The sequence below is a fragment of the Schistocerca nitens genome, chromosome 8 (genome assembly GCF_023898315.1).
Source record: "Schistocerca nitens isolate TAMUIC-IGC-003100 chromosome 8, iqSchNite1.1, whole genome shotgun sequence".
NCBI lineage: Eukaryota > Metazoa > Arthropoda > Insecta > Orthoptera > Acrididae > Schistocerca > Schistocerca nitens.
In genome coordinates, this window is record NC_064621.1 from 517595354 (window position 1) to 517617371 (window position 22018).

At 40.1% G+C, this 22018-nt stretch overlaps 1 protein-coding gene across 4 annotated transcripts in view; it reads left to right on the forward strand.

The window, feature by feature from the left end:
- The window catches only part of LOC126199361 (transcriptional enhancer factor TEF-1), an 835913-nt gene that overhangs the window by 211685 nt on the left and 602210 nt on the right, over positions 1–22018 (forward strand). The window lies entirely within an intron of this gene.

Below are 22018 nucleotides of genomic sequence, written 5' to 3' on the forward strand. Positions count from 1 at the left end.
TTCCTAACCGGCAGATACGGAGACGAGTGTCCCATCTTGTGAGTGACAATCGGTTTCAAACCCGACAGAAATTGTTGGTAACAGTGAATGCCGGTCCATCTCCACCTGGAGTCGGGTAACTAGCAAAAGGTCGTTGCTTAAAGCAGCGTACAGACCCTCACGTTTTCAATAGGCCAAACAACGCAGAAATTTGCCAGTATCTGACTGAAGGCATGGAGTGGTCCGACGAGTCACGATTTTGGTTATTTGTACGGGATCTAGTTATCAGTGAGTGGCTTCAGCTGGAGATGTCACACCTAAAGAAACTTGGGGACTTGGCCGGATTGAGGCCATTTGTGAAGGCTAGAGGCGGCGATATTAGAGTTAGCGATATTAGAGTTTTTTGTCCGGTCAGTTCAGAATAGCATCAGCTGGTGCCGGTGATAGCCACGATCCCCTCCATTATATGAGTTTACAGCGTAAAGCGCGCAAAGTTCAAAAACAATTTCATGAGATGACTGATTTTAAAACTTCGATGGAACGAAATAAAAACTAGTTATTAAGGAGAATATTCAAATTAATACTTACCATGTCTTACAATGCGCTGAGTTTGAATCTGGTGCTAGTAACCTTTGGGAGTTGAGACTGCAGATAAAAACACCTTGTTTATCAATGTCTCAGAGAATATTTCAGATTGATCGTGTGTGTGTGGTGGGGGGGGGGGGGGTGGCATGAGGACAGGGAAGTGAAATTATGAAACAAAGATAGCTGTTCCCACCTTGAAACACCCGCCGCCCGTCTGCAGTAGTTACCTGTTGCCTGTTGCTGGAAGCTACAGAAGTCTCATGTGCGTTGTATCTGCGGCGCACTGCTTATTCTTTTGCGACGATGTCCTCATGTGATGTATCTAAATTCAGCAGTCCCATGAAGCATTGCCGCTAGCGCAGCTTCGTACTGCTTTGCGTCGTGGATTGAGTGACATTTGATATCAGTGTTTGATAATCACTCATCTATTAATGGTATCAAATAACATTATTGAGCTGCCTTCAGCGATAATCCGCATTATTTCCTCTCTGATCTCATTAAAAACTGTTAATCATATCCTTGTGTCCTTGGATATACAAGTTCGTATTTAAATAACTGTAGCTGCTTTACCCTCAGGAGTTCTATCAAGGCTTTTTCGCTTCGAAAGAGTATACAGCCAAAGAAGTGATTTTTTGGTAATGATTATTCGGAATCCATTGGCTATCCTGTAATGGATTCTTCACTTTAATTGACTGAAAGGTTCAGTTTCCACTTTTTTTCCAGGATCGATTTGGAACTTCGGCATGCTTGTTAACAGCAGCGCTCTTTTTTGCTCACTCTGCCAGTGTGTTACTTGATATTTCTATCAAACTTAAAACACGTACGCTCTGCTCTTGTATCCCAATCTGTGGTACGTGTGTACACGCAAATATCAAGTTCACGTTTCCTGAAAATAATGGATCTTAAGTGCAGAGAAAGTAATAATTCTTTTAACAATTCAACATCGATATACAACAATATCGCAGCCGTCTGAAGTCAACTTTGGATTGAGGAGTCGCCCTTCGCATTCATCTAACGACCAGTTCCGCGGATCGTTCGCGATTTGAATCGGATGGACTTCGCTCGGTCGAATCATTTGGTGAACCATGAAACACAGAAAAACATAAAATCCAGTCGTACTGTTAAAAAAAAATTAGTACCTATAGAAAATATGTATCTTCGTTCTCATCACCGTGTTGCAAAAAATTAAGGCTACAGTAGTTCATTTTATTGACACTACGATGATCATCGGTCTACAGGAATAAACAGTGATCTACATACACTATGTGATCAAAAGTATCCGGACATCTGGCTGAAAAAGTTCATGACCCGCCTCCATCGGTAATGCTGGAATTCAGTATGGTGTTGGCCCACTCTTAGCCTTGATGACGGCTTCCACTCTCGCAGGCATACGTTCAATCAGGTGCTGGAGGTTTCTTGGGGAATGGCAGCCCAATCTTCACGGAATGCTGCACTGAGGAGAGGTATCTATGTCGGTCGGTGAGGCCCGGCACGAAGTCGGCGTTCCAAAACATCCCATAGGTGTTCTATAGGATTCAGGTCAGACTCAGTGCAGGCCAGTCCATTACAGAGATGTTACTGTCCTGTAATCACTTCGCCACAGGCCGTGCATTGTAAACAGGTGCTCGATTGTGTTGAAAGATGTAATCGCCATCCCCGAATTGATCTTCAAAAGTGGGAACTAAGAAGGTGCTTAAAACGGCAGTGTAGGGCTGTGCTGCGATAGTGCCACGCAAAACAACAAGGGGTGCAAGCCCCCTCCATGAAAAACATGATCACACTACCGCCTCCGAATTTTACTGTTGGCCCTACACACGCTGGTAAATAACGTTCACCGGGCATTCATCATTCCCACACCCTGCCATCGGATCGCCACATTTTGTACCGTGATTCGTTACTCCACGCAACGTTTTTCCGTTGTTCAATCGTCCAATGTTAACGCTCCTTACACCAAGCGAGCATTTACTGGCTCGGTGTGTGGCTTATGAGCAGCCACTCGACCATGAAATCAAAGTTATATCACCTCCCACCTAACCGTCATAGTACTTGCAGTGGATCCTGATTCAGTTTGGAATTCCTGTGTGATGGTCTGGATAGATGTCTATTACACATTACGACCCTTTTCAACTGTCGGCGGTATCTGTCAGTCAACAGACGAGGTCGCCTCTTCGCTCTTGTGCTGTACGTCTCCCTTCACGTTTCCACTTCGCTATCATATCGGAGACAGTGGACCTCGGATGTTTATGAGTGTGGAAATCTCGCGTTCAGTCGTATGACACAAGTGACACCAGTCACCTGACCACGTCCGAAGTCCGCGAGTTCTGCGGAGCGCCCCATTATACTCTCTCACGATGTCTAATGACTACTGAGATCGCTGATATGGAGTACCTGGCAGTAGGTGGCAGCACAATGCACCTAATGTGAAAAACGTATGTTTTTGGGGGTCAAATAGTGTATGTACTTCGCAAGCTACCATACGGAGCATGGCGGAGGGTACTTTGTACCATTATTAGTCATTCCCTGTCGTTTTCCACTTGCAAATGAAGCGAAGCAGAAAAAGTGTATATACGCTTCCGTTCAAGCCGATATATCTTGGCGCTGTTTACACAAGGTGTATTTTCGTAGCAGTAGGATCGTTCTGCAGCCTGTCCCAAACGCCGGTTCTCCAAACTTTCTCAACAGTGTTTCGCGAAAAGCATGCCTTCTTCCCTCCAGTGATTCCCATTTTAATTCACGGACTAGTTCCTTAATACTCATGTGTTACCGAACATGCCGGTAACAACTCTATTAACACATCTCCGAAATGCTTCGACGTTTTCCATTAACCCGACCTTGGGGGGGGGGGGGGGGGGGTTCCAAACACTATCAGCATTCATGAATAGATCGCACAAGCATTCGGTACGCGGTCTCCTTTACAGATGAGCTATTAGTCGGCCACTGTATTATGTATATAGATAACAAGAGCAGTAATATCATAGTTGCCTGGGGCCCTCCTGGGCGACACATGGGATCTCCGATGAACAGCCACCATGCGGGACAACGTACTACTTAAAAAGTCTTTAAGCTACCCATGTACGATCGGACCTTCGTTGTGTCAGCCGTGTGTCTCTGTGTCAGATGCTTTCCGGGACCTTTCATGGTACAGAATATATATTTTGGCTATAGTTCTTTTGTGCTTCTATAATACGACAAGGGAGTGTTTGCATTCAGGTCTCCAGGCCTTCCATAGTCTACACAGAGAACGTAACCGAATGTCATTTTTTGTACGACACTGCAAGGCCAACAACTGCTGCTTGGGGTGTGCTGTGCGGGAATAACGTGCCGTGCCGGCTGTTGGTGTGAGCTGACCCGCGGGCTAGCAGCCGATCTGAGCTGCCCTAAAAAGACGCGGCGGCTGGAGTGCTTTGTACACACCAGGTGCACCTGTTTGGTCCGGGAAGCGGCCTTTGTCACTGCTTCTCCAGCATAGCCCTTGTCTGGTGCGCAGTTAACCTCTGCCGAAATGCGGAATGGGCCCGTTATTGTATGCAGCTGCGCCGGTGCTTACAGATACCACGTCCACAAGACCCCAAACCTTTGGTTGGATAGGATGATTCGTCCGTCAGTGGCAAGACGTATGTGTGCCCATCTGCTGTTCATCTTTTGCACATAAAGGGTGGTTTGATAAGTCTGCTAAAAAAGCCAGAAGAATGTTTCGTTAATAATCCACCTTACTTCCCGACATAGTCTCCTTTGAGGAATTTGTGCGGCTGGTCCCGGCGGAGGTTCGAGTCCTCCCTCGGGCATGGGTGTGTTTGTTTGTCCTTAGGATAATTTAGGTTAAGTAGTGTGTAAGCTTAAGGGCTAATGATGACATTAGCAGTTAAGTCCCGTAAAATTTCACACATTTGTCTTTAAGGAATTATACATTTGTTCCAAAGATCCTCGAGCTTTTTCATCTGTCAGACGCAGAAAAATACTCGTTGACATCAACTATCACGTCCTCCTCTGATGAAAATCTCTTCCCAGCAAGCCAAAGTTTCAGGTGAGGGAACAGGAAGAAGTCACTTGGGGCCAAGTCTGGAGAAAAGGTTGGATGAGGAATCAATTCAAAGCCAAATTTATGCACTTTCGCCATTATTATCGCTGATGTGTGGGATGCTGTATTATCCTGGTAAAAGAGTACACGCCTACCTTGGTCGTTTTCCAACCAACACAAGTTTCAAACGATCCAACAATTAAGCGTAGTAGGTTCCAGTCATGGTTATGCCTTTTTTTTCCTTCAAGTAATCAATGAGGGTTATTTCTTGGGAATCCCATAAAACAGTGACCATCACCTTACCAGCTGACAAAATGGATTTTACTTTCACCAGCCTTTGTCCATTCTTTTGACTGCCGTATTGATTCTGTTGTGTATTGATGGACCCAAGTGTCATTAACAGCCACAGATCGCCACAAAAAGTCCTGCGGATTGCTATTAAATATCGCGAGCTGTTGTCTTGAACTGTTGTGCCGGATGCGCTTTTGGTCGACTTCGAGCAATCACGGCATCCACCTCGCATGCAACTTCTTCAAAGATAATTCTCCGTGCAGGACTTAACGCACTCGCTCAGCTGAGATGCCTGAAGTCTCAGCAATCTCACGAATTTTTATTCAGCGGTCTTTTATTACGATATAATGGGTTTTGTCACCACTTTGTGGTGAACTCAGTTGGACGACCGGAGTGTGCTTCATCTTTGGTGCTTGATCGACGAAGCTTAAATTCATTAATCCAAAAATGGTCTTCAATAATTGTGAAGAGTCGGCGTGAACTTCACCCAGTTCTGTTTTAATTTGTGCTGCAGTCCAACTCTTCAAATGAAAATGTTTAATGACAGCACGAAAGTCGGTTTTCTCCAGTTTCAATCGCAGTCGCCACACTCGCCAAATCAGACGGGTGTTCAAAAAATGGCTCTGAGCACTATGGGACTTAATTTCTGAGGTCATCAGTCCCCTAGAACTTAGAACTACTTAAACCTAACTAACCTAAGGACATCACACACACCCATGCTCGGGGCAGGATTCGAACCTGCGACCGTAGCGGTCGTGCGGTTCCAGACTGTAGCGCCTAGAACCGCTCGACCACCTCGGCCGGCCAGCCAGACGGGTGTCAGCATGAAGTGTACACTGTACGTTGTTGAAATTATTTATATGATCCTTGCAATAATCATGCTTACCAACCATGAAGGTTCGAAAAAAATGTTCCATTCTCTCATGGAAATATACCAAACTGATCAAACCACGCGCGTACATAAATCGACTTTCCTTTGTTTCGCTTGATCCAACTTCTTTTAATCCTATATACCAACGATCAGTCATGAGTATTACCTCTCCTTACCTTCATCAGTGAAACTTTACAAGGGTTATTGAATGTTGGACGAGAATTTCTAACCACCGTTTACACGTTCTAAAGACACTTTGAAAAATCTCATGAGTCACATTTGGCTTTTTGTTGCTTTGAAACGAATTAAAACATAAAACTAGTGTAAGTAGTAGTACAGGCGAGGAGGGGGCGTTAAGGCTAGTGTGCGGAGCGTGTAATTCAAGTCGAAGGCTGTTCTGAGATGTTTTAGAGGGGTTTCCATACTATGACTTGGAGCCAGGCATTCAAAGTGCCGTGAACATGAACCAGGATGATTATTTTAATATCCTCCGTGACCACGTTTTGTCCTGCGTGTTCACGATTTGCGTGCTATGGACACTCCCATATTCCAGGATGACAGCCTCGTCCACAAGGAGGCAAGTATACGTTCCGTGTGTGACGGAACACTCAGATTGCCTTGTCACACCACAATAGGCCTGCTAAATCACCCGATTTTAATCCCACAGAAAATTTCTGGGTGTGTATCAGACTATGGAAGAAGCAAAAAAGTCATCACTCAAGCAGTTCGGTAACTCTGCGGGATAAAATCGGCAGTATATGGCCTCTTCTGGATATGGCGTTCATGAAAAAAAGTCACTGGATTGAAGTGATTATGAGGACCAGAGGTAGTGTTACACGCTACGAGCGCGATGTCTACTGGTTGTGACTAATTTTTTGCCCGATGTGCGTTTGTGGCTTATTAACAAGATTTTAGTTGTTTTCTAAGCAAATAGAAGCGACCAGTAAACCCTCTCGTACTCCCATTTTTTAAAAAAAGAATCGAACTCCCATGTAAAAAAATTTCTCCCACACTGTATGTCGTACAATGGTACAATTTTGGAGCTACATTTAGTGGTGTATGCGGATACTCTCTGCAAAATAGTGTAACCTCCCCACAACATTTTCAAAAAAAAACTATATTTATTAGTAATGGAGCCACAGCTAAGTGTGACCTTCCCACAGAATATTAATGGCAAAGACAATTAAATGAAAGCTCGCTATCTGACTCAAGTACAAGTTCCCATTAAATAATGAACGCTAATCCCATGATAATGAAACTGTAATGATAACCTAAACTCAATTCAACCGAAAAGTCGGTGTTTGCCCTGTGCGAAACGAGAATAAATTTCTTACCTTAGTGAAACTGCATGTCAAAATTCTGCTCTTATTGTTCTCTGGCGCTTGCATGAAAAGCATTGGAAGTACCTTTTAAAAATCTTTGTTAAAAGGAAATGGAAGGAAATTTGAATGATTGTCTCAAAAATTGCTTTTAAATCAAAATTATTATTGGGGGCGATTTTTGGAAGTTAAATTACAATGAGTGTTCGTTACATTATCTGATGAGCGCAAAGCTGCATGATTATTTATTTAAATAAATTATACCTCGTCCTGAATCTCGACCATTGCGATGCCGACGCCCGCCGACTGCTCTCCGCTACTGCTAGCAACCGACTCCAAGCACTACTGAGGACTGACTACTGCAGACTGACTGACTGCTCGCTACTGCGAGTCGAGCGCAACTGCTCTGGTCAGAGATTCTACAATGTCTCAGCATCGCTGCCGCACAACATACGTGTTTCATAACCCTCCACTGGGGGGGCAAAAATTTGGCAGCGATGGTGAGTCATTTGGACTTGCCATCGTAACAAATTTTTCTTTTAATTAATTAACATTTACAAAATATTTAGATGTATCACATGAATTAAATGTTGTGCGCATGCACCGATTACAAAACATTACAGACAAGACAAAATATAAGTACAAAACAAATCAGGAAAAATGTATATACAAATTATTTGACAGATAACAAAGTGTACACACACTGAAAAATTCTTTAGCAGTTTCATAACAGGCAAAAAAAAATCATGTTGACAAGTGTCATGAGTGCACATGCACTGCAGTGGAGAACATATCAGTAAAAGACGAAATGTATATACAAGAGTAACAAGTGACATAAATCATAAAAGGTATACAGAATGAACACAAATCATATCGAAAATTGAGAAGAGTGCACAGGCACTGTAGTTCAGTTGAAAACATATTCACATAAGTGCACATGCACTGAAAACTTTTGAACATTTTTATAACAAATAAACGCAAGAGTAGAAAAAATCATCAAATCACAAAAAGTATATACAATATAGATGACAAGAGTGCACACATACTGCACTTCAAAACAAATCGAAAATGTCTTTAGTATTTTGACAACAAATGGCAAAAATCATGTCGACAAGTGACACAAGTGTACTCGCACTAGAGTTCAACAAATCGAGAAAAAATGTATAGGCCATGAACATACATGGTGTTAGTTAAAATTGATTTTCACTATTAGGATAGGAAAGGAAAGGATTGCATCATGGTTGTAGCACTTTAGTTTGCACATAGCTGCACTGAAAGTCCATATCTTTCCACAGAATCACAACTAAGTGATACAATCTGCAGTTCCGTTCCCAGAAGTATTTATCAGCGTATCAAGACAGTGAAACGTCGTAGTAGTATTCCATACTATCATTTGGCAGTATACCAGGTACACCAAACAGTGGGACCAGAATAACGTCTTCATCGCTTACGGTGGTGGACAGCATGTCGTGTCAACACCACGCTCTTAAGAGGCGGCACACAGTGCTCCATAACAAAGTCTTGATTAGAGATTACATAAGTAGTTTCTTCGCCTACAGTGGTGGACAGCATGTCGTGTCAACACCACGCTTTTAAGAGGCGGCACACCAACGTAGAATTAGTGCAAAAACCAAATATAGTGCTCCATGATAATGAGGATGGACAAGACAAATGGATGTTACAATAATTTCAGGTAGTTAGGTCAGAAGGTGAAGGACATTAACTAACACACAAGTCTTGATTAGTGATTACATAAGTAGTTTGCGGTATCCATACTCTAGTCATTGAACATTTCTGTACCATGAATGTAGTATTACAGAAAAATGTTCATTAATTAATTTAAAGACAAGAGTGGTAATCAATCGCCATCAAGTATTGAGTATTACAAAACATTTTTCCTCATTCAAATGACATATTTACAAGTAACTATTAACACTCAGTGGCCTAGCAACTTTCGATTAGTACAAAATATTTATCATCATTCAGTATTAATATGGGAAGTCATCATTGAAAACACTAACAAAACGTTAAGTTACATTAATTATTGGCACTCAGTGGCCAGCAAGTATTGAATAGTATAAAACATTATTCATCATTCAGTATTCTTCATATCATTAAGAAATCATTATTAGAAAAATCAGTTAATTACAGTCATAGCATTAATAAGCATGGGCATTATAAGTTACATTAATTATGGGCACTCAGTGGCCAGCAAGTATTGAATAGTATAAAACATTATTCATCATTCAGTATTCTTCATATCATTAAGAAATCATTATTAGAAAAATCAGTTAATTACAGTCATAGCATTAATAAGCATGGGCATTATAAGTTACATTAATTATGGGCACTCAGTGGCCAGCAAGTATTGAATAGTATAAAACATTATTAGCATTAATAAGCATGGGCATAATAAGTACTCTCATTACAATAGATAGTGGCAATTATGTTTTGGTATCATTAAGAAGTCATTATTCAAGTGACATACTATTCAGAGCTGATCAGTGTTATTCAGAATTATCATAAACTAGTGACATTATCTGGGACTGTTAATACATTTTGTTTTTTCTGCTAGCAATGCATTGCTTTGGGTAATTATAAGGGAAAGCAAGAAGAAATAAGAGAAAAAATTGCTTCTAGGTTGTTCCTATAAATGAAAAAATTGTGTAACGTCATTCGTCATGAGTCAGCTGTAGCAAGGTTATCACATTTATAAATGATAGACACAAGTGGGTAAGAAAAATGCAAGTACTAGAACAGGTATAATAAGTAACAAGTTTAGTAAGTATCATAAAAAGCTTCTCCTGAAAGAAAAATACAAAATGGATTATTGAGCTGAAAGAAGAAACGCAGACTATGCTGAAAAGTAGTGAACTTCGAATTAACAGGTAGTGAAATGTGTATAAAAAATGTGTTCCATAGCTGTCCTTTCCAAAACCTTCAGTCATCCTACTACGCAATATAACACCTGCTGTCAAAGTAAACTGCAACAAATACTTAAATAACTACATAGCATAAATACATAACTTCAACATTATCCTCATCTGTAAAGAAAAACTTCATTATTCATATCATCATAACTCCATCATTATCATCACCTGTAAACAAAAACTTCATTATTCATAGTACCATATTCTTCATCATTGTTCATTATCAGCATTCATTATCATCTGCAAAAATCATTTCATTATTCATCACACAACTATTCCTAATCCCTAGCATATTTCATCACTTAAAACTAAAATGTGTAGTTCTGTCTGACAGCTTGCATCAATCGCTTTGTATTCTGAAAGAAAAAATTAGTTAAGACTGCTATTCTGCGATGTGTATAATATATTCTGGTTAATGCTTGTTAATTCTGATCCATTTACTCGTCCTCATTAGCTTATTGCATCTTCTTTCGTTTATTCCATAGGTGAAATTCCCACTTCTGTTTAATTCATTTCCTGTACGCATCATTTATTTCTGAAATTGATGAACAAAGATTAATGTCTTGCATTTAAATCATATACCCATTAAATAGTGACTGGTTAATGGTGACTCAATTAAGCATACAACATAACATGACAGAAAACGTAATATCTCAAAGCACAGACAGTGTTTAAAGGCAAAAAGTGTACAGAGAATATGGTAATGCAGCAGCAAAAAAGAAAAATGTAAAACAGTCACGATGTTGAGATATCACAAGGCAAAATGTCAAAGTCAAATGGTGTGTGTTATACCTTAACTAGTTCACAGTGCATACAAACAAAACATGAAAACAATCGTACATACATAAGAAAGACAAAATGTGACATTCGTTGTGTTCAGCTTATATGTAGTGTAGTTAATAGATGCGATAATTAAAGACTTCAATGGAGAGAGAATTTGATAAAATTAATGCGTCATTATAGAGAATTGCATAATTATTCATAAAATGCGTAAGTTCATCTGAAAAAAATGCACGGTCTAGTGTGTAACGACAAGAAGAGCGACCTGCTAACCTTACCTTGCCGGGCACTTGCCAAGAAAAAAATACGATAATCATCAATAGGTAGTCACATAAATGTAATTGCATAAGTGGTCACAAAATGTGTAAGTTCATCTGAAAAATGTGCACGGTCTGATGTGTAACGACAAGAAGAGCGACCTGCTAACCTTACCTTGCCGGGCACTTGCCAAGAAAAAAATACGATAATCATTAATAGGTAGTCACATAAATGTAATTGCATAAGTGGTCACAAAATGTGTAAGTTCTGTCTGGAAAATATGCACGGTCTGATGTGTAACGACAAGAAGAGCGACCTGCTAACCTTACCTTGCCGGGCACTTGCCAAGAAAAAATACGATAATCATCAGTAATTAGTCATGTGAATATAATTGCATAAGTGGTCATAAAATGTGTAAACGGCCTCATAGCATGTTACATCGTAAAGTGGTTTCATTCGATAAAGGGTTTAATGTTTGACACATGATGGTTGCCTTTCGATTTTCTGGTTCTCAGAGTTTCGACGTGTACAACATTGGGGTGAGGAATGCTGCGAATCCGATATGGACCTGCGTATAGAAGTTCAAATTTACTGCACTTACCTTTTAATTTGCTGGATAAATAGTGTGTACGTACTAATATCTTCTGTCCAACGTGAAAGTCTCGGTGTCTACAAACCTGTTTTTGCTGTCTTCTCCGGCGCTCTGCGGCACGTTTGATGTTGTTCAGCGCAATGTCAATTATTTCGTGGTGTCGTAATCGACGAGATGTAGGAAATGTTACTAATTCTTTGATTTTGTTTGGTGGTTCAACGTTTTTCAGTATAACAGACGGAGGTAGCATAGTGGATTCATTTGGAATGGAATTAATTACATCTTGAAATGAGTGTACGTGTGTGTCCCAATTAACATGTCTTTTGTGGCAGTATATTCTACACAGTTTACCAATTTCTTTCATTAGTCGTTCACAAGGGTTCGAAGAAGCGTGGTACTTAGATATATAGATCGGAGAAATGTTTCTAGCTCGTAACATGCGTGTCCATATAGCAGAACGAAATTGTGATCCATTGTCAGAAATTACTTTCATCACATGCCCTATATGAAATAGAAAATGCTTTACAAATGCTTTCGAAACAGTTTTGGCAGTAGCTTTGCGTAACGGAGTGAAAGTAACAAATTTTGAAGTGAGTTCAACAGCGACAAAGATGTAGCAAAAACCTCTATTAGTTCTCGGAATTGGACCAAAAATGTCTACTGCGGCCATATGTCTTAATTTAACAGGTACAATGGGATATAATGGAGGAATGTGTGAAGTGGTGTCAGACTTAGCTTTCTGGCAAATTTTGCATGACGCTAAAACTCGTCGTATACGTTTTTCCATGTTTGAAAAATAACAGTTCTGTCTCAGTATCAGAAAACATTTTCTTGCTCCATAATGTGCGTAGCTTAAATGAGTGTACCATATTAATTTGTTAACCAGTTCGTCAGGAATGCATAATAACCAATTGTTGCTGTCAGGATGAGAGCGGCGAAACAGAATGTCATTGCGTACAGTGTAGTGGTTTCTAATCGTAACATTATTCTTATCTTGCCAAAGGTGTTTAATTTCTTTCCATACATTGTCTTTACTTTGCTCTTTTGCTATGTCCTGTAATGACGATGAAATAAAATTTTCAAATGCAACTTGCTGAATGTACATGATACTGAAATTTGCTTTGCAGAAGTTGGTTGCTACGTCTTGCTGATTGTTGCTGAGAGAACGCGAAAGTGCGTCCGCTATAACATTTTGTGTGCCGGGAATGTGAACTATCGTAAAATTAAATTCCTGTAAATACAGTTTCCATCTGCTTAATCTATCATGAGTAAATTTAGCCGAAAGTAAGAATTGTATAGCTCTGTGATCCGTGTAAACAGTCGTATGTCTGCCATAAAGAAAGTGTCTAAATCTCGTAAAAGCCCATACAACACACAACGTTTCCAATTCTGTGACGGAATAATTTCGTTCAGCAGGTGACAGAATGCGGCTTGCAAATGCGATGTTTTTAATTACTATTGAGCCATCTTCTTCAATTTCCTGAAAAATGTGTACGCCTAAAGCTGTGTTGGAACTGTCGGTGGCAATAGAAAAATTTCTAGTAAGATCTGGGTGCGATAAAAGTGGAGCATTCAATAAAGCATGTTTTAGGTTCACGAATTCAAAATGTGCTTGCTTATCCCATGACCAAATAGTGTTTTTACCTGTTAATTGGCATAATCTAGGCGTGTCTAAAGCAGAGTGATGAATAAATTTACGAAAAAAGTTAATTAAGCCCAAAAAACTGCGTAATTGTTTCTTTGTTGTAGGAACAGTAATGTCACGTAGAGCTTGAAGTTTTTCTGGATCAGGCGCAATGCCTTCAGCTGAAATTACGTGTCCAAGAAATTTTATAGAAGTTTTACCAAAATGCGATTTACTGAGGTTAACTGTAAGTCCTTGTGCATGGAAAGTTTGCAATAGTCGTTCTAAAATCAGATTATGTTCAGACCAGTTAGCTTCTGCAATAAGAATGTCGTCTACGTACGTCGTAATTCTGTCTTTAAGTTCTGTCGGAAGTATTGTGTTCAAACCGCGAATAAAAGCAGCAGAAGAAATAGTTAGGCCGAACGGTAATTTACAAAATTGATAACAGTCGCCAAAACAGAGAAAAGCTGTATACTTTCTGCAATTCGGATGAAGTTGTATTTGCCAAAATCCCGATTTCAAATCTAATGTGGAATAAATAGCTGTACCGTGAAATTTCTGTAGTAGTTCTTCTAATGTCTGTGGTCGATCTGTTTCATTAATAATAATGTCATTAATGTGACGTGAATCAAGTACGAGGCGAAGTGAGCCATCTTTTTTCTTAACAATATGCAGCGGGTTTATGTACGGGCTAACTGCTGGTTCAATAATTCCTTGATCGAGCATATCCTGCAATTCTTTTTTAACTTGTTCTCTGTGGATATATGGAATGGGATAATGCTTTGCTTTAAATGTGTCGTGCTGTTTGACTTGAAATTCATACATAAAACCGGACATAGTACCAGGAATGTTATCGAAAACTGGAGCTTGCTGTAAAAGAATTTTGTGTAATTGCGTTCGTTCGTCGTCTGTATTTGCACTGCTTTGTTTAACTTTATCAGAAATCATTTGCATTACGTCGTAGTCAGTTTCGTCTGGAGTGTTATAGTTATGTACGTACGTGTCGGTGAACAATGCGGAATTACAGTTTATGTTACGTGTTGCGGAAATGACCTCTGTGCAGTTAATTGTTTGTTCTTCTGCAGATAGTGAATGTTGAAATTCTAAAGCTAATTGCACATTTTCATCTTTTAACATTAAATAAGAATTTTGGAAATCAACCACTGCGTCGTGTTGTACGAGAAAATTAGTACCTAAAATTACGTCTGTTGTCAATAAAGGAACAATCCAAAAATTTGAGTGAAAAATATGACCTCCAATACAAAATGATAAATGCGTCTGTAATTTCACATCCACTCCTTTACTCGATACTGCTCCTTTCACTTTCGTTTTGCCTAAAGGAAATGTAGGATAAATATTCTCTTTGTTACACTCGTTGAAAGTTTCCTCATTAATGACTGACATAGGTGAGCCAGAATCAATTACTGCTGAAAATTTCGATGAACCTATTTTAATTTCGATGACAGGATGTGAAATAATTTTCTGAACAACTGGTCTTTCCTGCAAAAGTGTGTCTCTGATGTCGTCAAAAGTAATTACATTTTCATGAACAACATTCTGCGTGTTAAAAGTAGTGCTTGTATTATTGGAAGATGCGATTTTTACAGTATCTAGTCAAATTCTATCTGACGTGTTACTATTATCAGGAGGATTCCGTGGCATTTCTACTATTTGAACTGTCCTATTACTTCTTCCAGACGTATTACGCTCTGGATGATACCTACTGTCGGGTTCATTCATGAGAATAGGTTCTTCTGGATAATTTTGCTGTTGGTATGACCGACTGTTGTTAGATGTACGCTGAAAACTATCGTCATTATTTTTACGTCTATCGTAATAGTCATTCCTATACGGTGCATTGCGATTGGAATTGAAAAACTGTCTTCTCTGTACGTAGTTATTTCCTTGCTGCCGTGCGTTACTATTTGTTGTACCAGGGACTATACATGTACGCGGCGAAACATTAAAGCCTGGTTGACCTTGTGCATTCCATTGTTGGTTAGGCATGTTAACCGGTTGACTTTCATACTGTTGTGGTGGAAAACGTCTATTGTTACCAAAATGTGATTCTTGTTGCTCAAAATTTTGACGATATTGATAATTAGAATTTTGTCTGTTATTAAAGCTTTGGTGGTTTTCATTCCTAAAACGTCTGTTACTTTTCCTATTAAAATTACGTGTCTGATCATAATTGCTATACGTCTGTTGGCCTTGGTTGTTATATGAAAAATTTTTGTTTACGAAAGAATAATCTGATTGCTGCACTTCTAAAAGCTGCAGCAGATCCCTGAATGCCGAAATATTTTCTTTTTGTTGACCTGTTAAGAGTGACACTCTTAATGACCGTGGTAATTTAGAGATACATAATTGAATGAGGGCGGATTCACTGTACGGTTCACTTAGGTACTGGTTCTGTTGCACCATGTGCTCAAAAAATTGCGTCACACTCGGAAAATTGGAGTTCTCATAATTTGGTAAGCTAATTAACTGATCTTTAATTCCGCGCTGTGTCGTTTTTGACCAATACGCAGATAGAAACGCATTCTGAAACTCTTCCACTGAATAACATTGCCTCGCGATCGACCTCATACGAGTTGCCGGTTCGCCTTCCAAAAAGCTGCAAATAAATTCAAGTTTATGCGTTACAGGCCAAGTCGGTGGAAAAGCAAAGCTAAATTGTTGTATCCAATCTAGCGGGTGAATCTGTGTTCTGTCGTTTTTAAACACTTTAAACTTTCTCACTGACAGAAAATGTTTGTAATCGAAATTGTCGTCTCTGTGTGATGAAACAGGTTCATGGTTGTAAGAGAATCTGTTGAACTGTGATTGTTCGGAATCTAAGTCCCGTACTCTCTGTAGATTACCCAAATTATACGCGTTGCGCGAGTCTGGCAAATGTTCGAAAAGTGGTGTCTGCTGTGCTGTGTTATTAACTGAAGTGTTTTTCATCTCTGTTATTTCTTGCTGTAAACTTGACAGTTTTCGACGCAATGTGTTATTAGACGAATCAATCTCATTAATTATCTGCTGTAAATTTTGAAATTCCGGTGTTTGATTAAATGCAACCGGTGAAGTATCGTCTGATTTATTGTCATTAGTAGTTTCGATGACGTCAATACGACTGGCCAATTCATCACATTTTTCAGTCAGAATTTTTACCTGATCATCGGTTTTAGTGTCATTGGCATTAATCTGGTTTTGCAATTTACGTGTAGTTTCGTTCAGTTTTTTAACATCAGCTTTCACGACATCGGAATCCTGTGTTAGTTCTAATTGTTCGAGTCTATCGGTCACTGTTTGAAAATCTGTTATGTATGTGTCTGTTTTCGATTTCAGATCAGAAATTTCGTCACGTAATTCTGTGTTTGACTGTTCGATGGTATTAATTTTGTCCGAAACTGTGGCAATATTATTGTCTACATACGTTTTTGCCTTCGCAAACATTTTACGTTTGTCTTCTTGTCTCTGTGCAGTGATTGTTTCCATTACCTGGCGTTTTACTTTATTTTGATCATCAATAAATTTACGAAAACGCGTATTACTGTTTTCTATGTGAAGACTAAGACGTTCGTTAATTTGTGTGTTCTGTTGTTCGAATTTTGCGTCAATCTTTTCATCCATTGTGCGCGAAAGTTCTACCGTCATTGCTTTAAACTCGTCGCGTAATTGTGTAGCTTTTTCAGAGCATTGTTTAGCGACTGTACTGATTTCCGCTCTAAGTGTTTCTGTTGCAGCTGTTTGCAATTCCCTTAATTCCTGAGCAACAGACTTAATTTCTTCGCTACTTTTTCGTGAACAAGCCTCAATTTCCTGGCGTAACTGTTCCTTAGTGTCATGACATTGTGCGGCAACGGCCCTAATTTGTTCACTTAACTGTCTGGAATTGTTATCCAATTTTTCATTTAACTGTCTGGAATTGTTATCTAATTTTTCATTAAACTGTTTATTATCTTCGCTCTGTTGTCTGACCTGTTCACTAAGTTGTTTGAGATTTACATCATTGTTGTCTTGTTTTTCAATAATTTGGTTAATTCGTTGCAGCAATAGTGCCATAATTTGATCTGAGCCAAAATTAACATTTCTATTCTCTGTGCTGATTAATGGTGGATCTGGAATCGTTTCGCTTTCTGTAACCATTTGGTTATTTTGCGATTTACAAGAAGGTTTGTCAGTCAGATGTACACTGTTAGACATTATTTCGGAATTAAATAAGTCCGGCGTACTTTCCGTACACTGATCATTTTCATTAGACAAATTTGTCTGTTCGTCACGTGAATTTAGTAAACCGGTTGTGTTAGGCTGGGCAGCGCTCATTACAATAGAGCGTCCCGCGTTATTGATTGTCGTCAAATCAACAGAAGACATAACCGAGTTCGTTTGTTCATCATTAAGGTAAAAGTCGTCATTCGCGATTGGAACGCACTGACTGTTAGTGAACACAGCATTGTCATCATTACACTGCGTGTCACTAGTCCTATCGGTAAAATTGTTTGAGTCAGTAACTTCATTCACAATACCTCGCGATACACTATTCACAGTCTTTCGCGGCATTTTCACAATAGTCACAATTAATCACAAAACAAATAAGCACAATGCAAAATCAACACACAAATACAACAGAGCAACGAATTGCCGTTGACCTGTAGAAAGAAAGTCACAAGATTAGTAAAAGCGTTGCGCCAAATCCTAATTATATCTAAGAAATAAGAGCAGATATCTGACTGTTTTTCAAAAGATTCTCTACGAAATACGATCCTGGCAGGGTCGCCAAGTGTAACCTCCCCACAACATTTTCAAAAAAAAACTATATTTATTAGTAATGGAGCCACAGCTAAGTGTGACCTTCCCACAGAATATTAATGGCAAAGACAATTAAATGAAAGCTCGCTATCTGACTCAAGTACAAGTTCCCATTAAATAATGAACGCTAATCCCATGATAATGAAACTGTAATGATAACCTAAACTCAATTCAACCGAAAAGTCGGTGTTTGCCCTGTGCGAAACGAGAATAAATTTCTTACCTTAGTGAAACTGCATGTCAAAATTCTGCTCTTATTGTTCTCTGGCGCTTGCATGAAAAGCATTGGAAGTACCTTTTAAAAATCTTTGTTAAAAGGAAATGGAAGGAAATTTGAATGATTGTCTCAAAAATTGCTTTTAAATCAAAATTATTATTGGGGGCGATTTTTGGAAGTTAAATTACAATGAGTGTTCGTTACATTATCTGATGAGCGCAAAGCTGCATGATTATTTATTTAAATAAATTATACCTCGTCCTGAATCTCGACCATTGCGATGCCGACGCCCGCCGACTGCTCTCCGCTACTGCTAGCAACCGACTCCAAGCACTACTGAGGACTGACTACTGCAGACTGACTGACTGCTCGCTACTGCGAGTCGAGCGCAACTGCTCTGGTCAGAGATTCTACAATGTCTCAGCATCGCTGCCGCACAACATACGTGTTTCAATAGGTAGCGAATACAGTTAGTAGTAAAGAAGTAATAAATTGAAACGTCAGGCCTGATGTCGAAGTTGTACTGCATGAAGAGCGAAAATATAGTAAGCGAAAATGTAGTAATGTAGTAGTTGTTTCATTATTTTGTGATGGTGTCAGCGAAAAAAAGTTACGAAAAGGTTGGAATTACGTGTAAAGGTTGTTGGATGTCGCTAAGTGCTCTCATTCTCAATTTACTGGATGAATTTAGTCTGGGTGGTCTGTGCTCCCCGAGTTACGCTACCCCAAGAAGTAAACAAAATTTCCAATTTTGTTACTTGGCTCATTGTGTTTAACATTTAACATATGGCTATTATTCGGAAAGTAGGGTCAGATTTCTTAGAAAACATAAACTACCACAGATTTTTCAAAAACCGGTTATTTATTTTTCTACATATTTGTTTAACCAAAAAAATGACTCTGAGCGCTATGGGACTTAACATCTTAGGTCATTAGTCCCCTAGAACTTAGAACTACTTAAACCTAACCAACCTAAGGACATCACACACATCCATACCCGAGGCAGGATTCGAACCTGCGACCGTAGCAGTCCCGCGGTTCCGGACTGCACCGCCTAGAACCGCACTGTCACCACAGCCGGCATTTGTTTAACCATTTGTCATAACGTTCTACAAGCTTTTGTATCCCCAAGTCTTTGATGTCCGCCGCCTTTGGGGATAACCGGTCTTTAAGTGCTTCTTTCACCTCGTCATCTGTTGCGAAGCACTTGTCGCCGAGATACTCATTTAGGTAGCGGAATAAGTGAAAATAGCTTGGTACGGTGTGTTGAAAATCTATTCCCACAAAAAAAAGGCTGATCATATTCTGGCTGTGAATGGCGGTATGAGATCTGGCGTTGTCATACAGCAACAAAATTCCTGCATGGTAGCGCAGTAAGCGATTGCATTTGTTATCCCTTGCTCCATAACCTCCACTAACAACACTCCATGACTTATAAAACACGATTGCCATAACCTCGCGCGTTGACATTGTCTGCTTGGCCATGACTTTGACTGGTGATGTCATGCTACATCATTCCATTGACTGGCGTTTAGGGTTTGGGGTCGTGTGAAAAGACCCAGAGAAAATTTTGTGCAAAGTTGTTGTACATTCAGAAATTCCAGTGCTAAAGTTGGAATTGTAAATCGTCAGTCTAAAAAAATGGCTCTGAGCATTATGGGACTTAACAGCTATGGTCATCAGTCCCCTAGAACTTAGAACTACTTAAAGCTAACTAACCTAAGGACATCACACAACACCCAGTCATCACGAGGCAAATCGTCAGTCTCTGTGAACCTTTTCATCTTCGGCTTTGACCAAATCATTTGAGATCACTGATGGCTGCCCTTAACGCGGTTCATGATGGATATTTTTCCCGCCCGCCCTAACTGCCTATCATCTCATTGAGCCCGTATACTTCACTTACCTGTCGATGAATTTCCGCTGCTGCAACGTTCCTTGCTATCAAAAATCCAATCACTGACCGTATTTCACAATCGGGGGACTTGTTTTAAACATTTTGAACTGGCACTGTAACAGTACACAGCGACAGTACCAAAACAAATGGCGTCTTTCGACGATTAAGGCATGCCGGGGGTCAGTTCGCATGCGCGTTTCAATATTCGCGCAACATTCGATTAGCTTCGCCGCTTCGGATATTACTTTCAAAATGACTGTCGTAATTACTTCTTAAAGAGTAGGACAGTATTTTATTCTTTTAAATTAGGCCAGTAAATGTAAGAAATACTGAAAATTAAATTTTTGTTGTCCCTGGAAGTTCTTAGACACCATCCAGCGGGTATTGTGCACCGTGTACCGTTTTTGCCTTTTAGTAATATAGGTACAGTCACTGCATTAGCCCCTGAAATGTACCAGGTATTAAGATAGATCAACGACACCTCGAGGGAACTAAGCGTAAAGTAGAGAACAAGTTCATTGCTTGGAAAGACAGGTTGTCTGCCGGCTTTTTTGGCAAGCGTTGTGCGCTTGTTTCGGCCACATTAGCCGCGAGTCTTCCGCTATTAACGGAGGGAGTCCCCCGTCTTCATCAAAGCGCGACAGGTGATTTCTCAAGCCCCCAGGCTCGTCCTTCACAAAGGGCCCGCGACTTCGATTCTCGTGGACCATTACTCGATGAATCGAAGCGTGGCCTCTCGCGCACGTCATTACGTCCCCTGTCCGGCCAGATTTGTCTCCTTCTTCCGTCGGCTTCGTCTTCTTTTTTCCCGCTGTCCTTTTCGTCTTTTGTTTCTTCGCATCGTGGTCTCTCTCTTCCCTTCTGGACTGTACCGCACCCGCCTCATACATACAAGTAACTCATATCTCCCTCCTCTATTTTCCGCAACAACTCCCCCCACCTCCCACCACCATTATACATGGAATACAGCTTTCCATACCAGCAACACAGCAGGTTTCCGTAAGAGCTGAAAAATGCTGTTGACAAAGTTCTTGGACATATTTCGTTAGGAAATGTACACAATTAAACAAAACAATAGATTACAAAAACATTAGATTACAATGTTTCATTACTATCACCTTCATTTGTCCTGTTCCTCGTTGTTTTCATTAGTTTCCTTGGAAATTGTTGAGAACAGGACGTATGTTCATGTAACGTTTCTTGTTCATAATCACTACTACTATCACCCCTCGAAGCATGTACCTTTCCTCTTGACTCACCCTGTTTGTAAACAGTGCATATAATGAAATACTCAGATTGTTGTATGATGCGCGACTCTGTAGTCAAAACGACATTCATGCTAATCTATCCTAACACACTGAAAGAGAACTATATAATCTGCAGAGGTTCATTCTAAAGTGCTGGCTCTAACAGTTCGTATGTCTGGCTCTGATTTGAATATCAATTAGACACTCAGGACTCCGACGATCACAGTCTAACGTCGGCAGTGGATGATCTGCGTCGGGTAGAACTGAATAAGAGCTGGAGCACATCAACCATAACTGGGCGAACTGGAGCTAGCGAGTGTGTGGTGTCCCTCTGCATTTATCCGCGACTGGAGGAATGATGTCAATCTGCGCTCAGTTTTGCGGAAGTGGAAAGTAGTTCCAGTTATCAGCGGCCTCTGTGGCGGCTGACATAACTGCAAGCGTATGGAGCGGACAGTATGGAAGAATCATAGCCGAAGCATAAATCGGTTCCAGTTTATGAGCGCCATCTAGATGGCGACAGATCGGAACTGAGTGGCGCCTGACGTTGACTGCTGGATGGTGGCGCCCTCTGGTGATATCCGTGTGTACCAGTTGACTGCGGACA